Consider the following 5,937-nt stretch of genomic DNA (forward strand, 5'->3'; position numbering starts at 1 on the left):
CTCAAATCCACTTTAATATTATCCTCCCATCTACGTCTCGGCCTCCCTAAAGGTCTTTTTCCCTCCGGCCTCCCAACTAATACTCTATATGCATTTCTGGATTCGCCCATATGTGCTACATGCCCTGCCCATCTCAAACGTCTGGATTTAATGTTCCTAATTATGTCAGGTGAAGAATACAATGCGTGCAGTTCTGTGTTGTGTAACTTTCTCCATTCTCCTGTAACTTCATCCTTCTTAGCCCCAAATATTTTCCTAAGCACCTTATTCTCAAACACTCTTAATCTCTGTTCCTCTCTCAAAGTGAGAGTCCAAGTTTCACAACCATAAAGAACAACCGGGAATATAACTTTCTCCATTCTCCTGTAACTTCATCCCTCTTAGCCCCAAATATTTTCCTAAGCACCTTATTCTCAAACACCCTTAACCTATGTTCCTCTCTCAAAGTGAGAGTCCAAGTTTCACAACCATAAAGAACAACCGGTAATGTAACTGTTTTATAAATTCTAACTTTCAGATTTTTTGACAGCAGACTGGATGACAAAAGCTTCTCAACCGAATAACAGGCATTTCCCATACTTATTCTGTGTTTAATTTCCTCCCGAGTATCATTTATATTTGTTACTGTTGCTCCAAGATATTTGAACTTCTTCACCTCCACCTCTTCAAAAGATAAATTGCCCCTTAGCCATAGCCAAAAAAATTGCGAAATATATCACCATTAAAAGAGCGGAAGCTGAAAGAGGTTTTAGTGTAATGAACATTGCCATTTGTGAAAGAAGTAAGTTTACAGTCTCCTACTTGTCCGGTTTAATGACTATTAAAATTATTGGCACATATATTAAGAAATGGAATGTGGTCTTGTTTGTGCTGTCCTGGTTGAGAAATCATCGCCTCACTACTGACACTTGAGTGCATCTTGCAGCTAAGCTGAACCCACAGTTGGAACCTACTTTAAAGCTACTACTACTACTTACTTACTTACTTACTACTACTACTTACTTACTACTACTACTCACTTACTTACTTACTACTACTACTTACTTACTTACTATTACTAACTTACTTACTACTACTACTACTTACTTACTACTACTACTTACTTACTACTACTACTTACTTACTACTACTACTACTAACTTACTACTACTACTACTAACTTACTACTACTACTAACTTACTACTACTACTACTTACTTACTACTACTACTAACTTACTTACTACTACTACTAACTTACTACTACTACTACTTACTTACTACTACTTACTTACTACTACTACTTACTATACTACTACTACTACTACTTACTATACTACTACTACTACTACTACTACTACTACTACTACTACTACTACTACTACTACTACTTACTTACTACCACCACCACCACTACCACTACTACTACTACTACTACTACTACTACTACTACTACTACTACTATTACTATTATCAGAAAGTAACCATATTTCTCTGCTAGGTGCCAATTTTTTTTGCGAGCCCTTTGTTAAATTACAGTAGAACCCCGATTATCCGTCACCCTATTAACCGATTGGCGGATTATCCGACTGTCTATCTCTAGCTCCTTTTTTATTGCAGAGAACAAATGAAGTGCTGTAAATTATGTTAGTACATATTTGTTCTGCAGAGAGTTATTTTAATTATTATAAGCCTTTACCCTTACAAAGCATGTAGTAGGAGTACTTACGTTACTGGTAATAGGAACAGTTACTTGTGGGAGGGGGTGTTTTTTCCCTCCAACTTGTAAAATAGTCACTACATGCTTTCAAAGAAATTACCCCAAGAACTTCAACCCGCGTACCACTCACACCTTATCTTTACTATTCGAGTGGCCGTACTGTGTACTTTTATGAAAAATGTCTTACACAGGTGTCAAAAGAAAACGTGTTGTGCTAATTATCGAAAAAATACGAATACTTTAGAGATTTGAGGAAGAAACTTGGCTCATTTCGCCTCAGAATACGAGATTGGCGTTACAACTGTGCGATATTTATAAAAAAAAAAATACAAGAATGAAATTGTACAAAGTACGAGTACGTAAATCTAAAACACGAGACTTCTACTTTCCCTATCTTTTTGCAGACAACATCATCTTTGGTCCTTAAAACCCATCGTTGACAACGGTACTTAAATCACTGAAGTTCTGATTCATTACATAGCATGTTAAACACAACACTATGGAGGAAATTACGAAATTTTAGTCTAATTTATGAAAATCTTTCATTTACGAATTATCCGATTTTTTCGATTAACTGTTCAGTCCATCCCATTCATTACCACGGACAACAGAGGTTTCACTTACCAGCATACCCCTGTTCCATTATCAAGAAGGCATGGTAAAATGAGATTTAAACTGCAAATTCCCTTTAGCAATGAACTACTGACACAAAATCTTCTTTTCGTTTCTATCATATTTCTTAAACTTAAAAATACTTTACAGTATATCTGAATTTGCTTTTTCAGAAGAGCATAATATTATTCCTATTCTAATAAATTGTTTATATCTTCAGTGAAGACAAGTATTGGCATTCTATGTTCCTTTACAGTGCATATGATTTCATTTTTTTTCAGCAAATTTTATTTTTTTCGTCCAAAATATCTGTAAATGTGTCATGATTCATGAGAGCTCTACACGTCCTCAAAACATTTTCACTGCAATTTGTACTAGAGTACAGTCTCGTGCCAGAACAGGATCACTTTTTTTAAGATAGTCCAACACAATTTAATTAACTTTCCTCTATTAAGTCGTAAAAATACACATGCAAAATAAACTTATTATCCTTAACAGATTATTGGCCTGATGAGCCTTTTCACTTCTATTTTCTGCTATAGAAATTAATGTTACTGATACAGGCGAATCTCCATACAATGAAAACCAATATAACAATAAACTCTGTTGCAACAATAAATTTGATTGGTCCTGGCATATTTCTTATATTTTCAGTATGTTCTATCCAACGCTGGTCAAATTCTGGAGAAACCTCAATGTAATGATAAACACATAATAATTTTCTTTAATTTATTTAGTTTTCATGTTCAATATTTTACTTTTGAGTTAATGTGTTTAGAGACTATTGATAGAATAGCTGCTTTGGATTTTACTTTTGAGTTAGTAGACTCCAAAGCAGCTATTCTATCAATAGTCTCTAAACACACACCTTCATCTCAAACAGCAGAAATAACTAAAATGCTCTCTCAATTAATATCACTCAATAAAAGAATTGTATTCCAATGGATACCATCCCATTGAGGAATCCTGGGAAACGAGAATGCAGATGCTTTAGCAAAGAAGGGTAGCACTACTACTTACAGACCTGTTACTAAATCTACGTATTACTCTGTGACAAGATTTATTAAGTCTACATAGACTTCAACAAACAAAATTTGATAACACAATCTCAAGGGAAAAAATGGAACTCTCTGCATCATAATCCACAGTTAATTCCCGATTTACCACGAAAATCGTCTGTAGCTGCATTTAGATTGGCAACAGGCCATGACTGTTTGGCCAAACACCTGCATAGAATTGGAATATATCAGTCCCCTAACTGCCCATTGTGCAACTCAAACCAAGAAATGGATTCGAAACACATCAAAATCTGTGCTTCAGTGGCTGGCCATGATAATATCTGAAAAATATTGGAGTGCAAGAGGTCAAATGACTTTATTGTGAAACGCCTGGCATTAGAAAACAACAACTTTTTAGTTTCGCCCTCTTGAAGATATTTTCCACTACTTCATCTACCCTCTTTCATACTTTTCTTGGCCGATCTTGATATTCTGTGCAAAGAGTGTGTTATAATAGAACTCTACTTGCTTCAAGGACGTATGGCCCTTAACAGAATGTGCTTTCACGGTTTCTGCTACTATAGCATAGGAGTAAACATGGACAAAATTTCGTAACCTCTCAATACAACAATAACACTAATATTATTATAACGATACAATTTTTCTAATCCTCAGAAAACTATTGTATCGAGATTTGACTGTATAGTAAAGGAAGATATTTTCACAGTTCACATGCAGCATACCAGCAGGTCGAATGAATATCACATGAGCTCTTTAGTTCTATCACTGCCGCCTTTGGAGTCAATCATTTCCTGCTGAATGTTAAGACTTTTTATACACAGCAGAAATGTAATGGATTTAATAATTTTTTATTAAATTAAATTAATATGACCATTACGTGATCACAATTTTTACAATAAATAATTCTGTTCTACAGTCAGGTCACAAAGAGGGCGTACCACCCCCCCCCACCCCCATGTATTACGACCACTATGATGGGTACGATTGGTTGGTTGATTGATTGATATGGATATGTACCTGATAGTTTATTGATCCAAGACATCGATCAGTATGAAGATCTTCATTTTCATAGCACAGCTGAATTCTGCGCTATGTCCTGGCAGATGTTTTGCGGAGATAATCAAGGCTCACTTGGTTGAAGGCATCTTCCACAGCTGCTAGTAATTGTGCCGTTGTGTTATAGCGGTGATTTCGCACCTTGTCCTTGATGAACCCCCAGAGAATGTTATCAGGTGTTGTGAGGTTGGGACTTCAACATTCATCAGTCAATCAAACTTCTTAATGTATCCAACTGTTTGCTGACAACGAAGTCCAGTATAGTCCACTGTAGTCTATTCAGTTGTTGTTTTTCACGAGAAATGAGGGGTATTTTGATAGGTGTTCATTATAGATGCCTGTTGCTAGTAGCCAGAGGTGGGGTGTAGTCAATATATACTGCAGGGCTGTGTCTTCTGCAACTGGTAGGGCCTACTGATGATTTTAATTTACTTCTTTTGTGATTTATGGATGGATAGTATAGAAGAATGTGTTCCAGATCTTTGTCATGATTATTACACCACAGACAAGTACGATTATCAGAAATGTGAAATTGGTGTAGGTACAATTGAGTGACAATGTGACCTGTTCTGGCTCTTGTTAAAAATATTTGAACATGTCTGGGCAAGTTTTTGTACATTTCCAGGTCATTTGGTTTCTTTTGTACAGACTGTAAAATTTTTCCTTTGTCAGAAGAGAGCCAATTGTTGATCCATAGGTTTGTAAAATGAGACTTTGCTGAAGCAAAAGCATTGGATAGAGATATCACTTGAAGAGGTCGTGGTTGCAAATATGTTGCCTGTTTTGCAATATTATCGACTTTCTCGTTTCCAGGTATACCACAATGACTAGGTATCCAATGAAATGTTATTTCCTTTTGGAGTTCTTTTAGTTTACTTAGTTGTTTCTGAATTGGAATAATTCTATGTGCATATAGGTTTGGTACATACTTAATTATATTAAATATAGCCCCCTTGGAGTCGGTAAGTATGCAAATAGATTATTCAGAAATTTGAGTAACACACTGAAGAGCAGCATCAATAGCTGCAATTCAGTGTCAAGACTGGAGGAGGATGAACATGGTATGAAATAACTTTCTTGACATTTTGGAATATAATTCCCTGCTCCTGATGTCCCATTATTAGGATTTAGAGATCCATCTGTATAAACATTACATTCAACATTCATAAAGTAAGTGAAATAAGAATACATAGGGGGAGGGAGGGCATACGCCCACTTTGTGACCTCACAGTAAGTTATAACCTAAATTAAAAATATTTTGATAGGTCTATATTTTTTTGAACAAATTATCATAATATGAATTTAAATTATTACATTATCGTCCTTTCGATAATTATAGTAATTTTTTACAGTCTTACTGACTTGAAAAGTAAACTTCTCTACTGTATTTCATGTCGGAAAAATTCTGCAAATAGTAACCTGTCAGTAACAATCTGTGGTCCTAGTATTTACACACTCATTGCTTCGAAATATGATATTCGTAATCTAACAATGAAAGGATAGCAAAAGGATGGATGAAAAGAGAGAAATGGGTCCAAGTAATACATCAGCA

This window comes from Periplaneta americana, chromosome 3 (genome assembly GCF_040183065.1).
Source record: "Periplaneta americana isolate PAMFEO1 chromosome 3, P.americana_PAMFEO1_priV1, whole genome shotgun sequence".
In the NCBI taxonomy this organism is placed as follows: Eukaryota; Metazoa; Arthropoda; class Insecta; order Blattodea; family Blattidae; genus Periplaneta; species Periplaneta americana.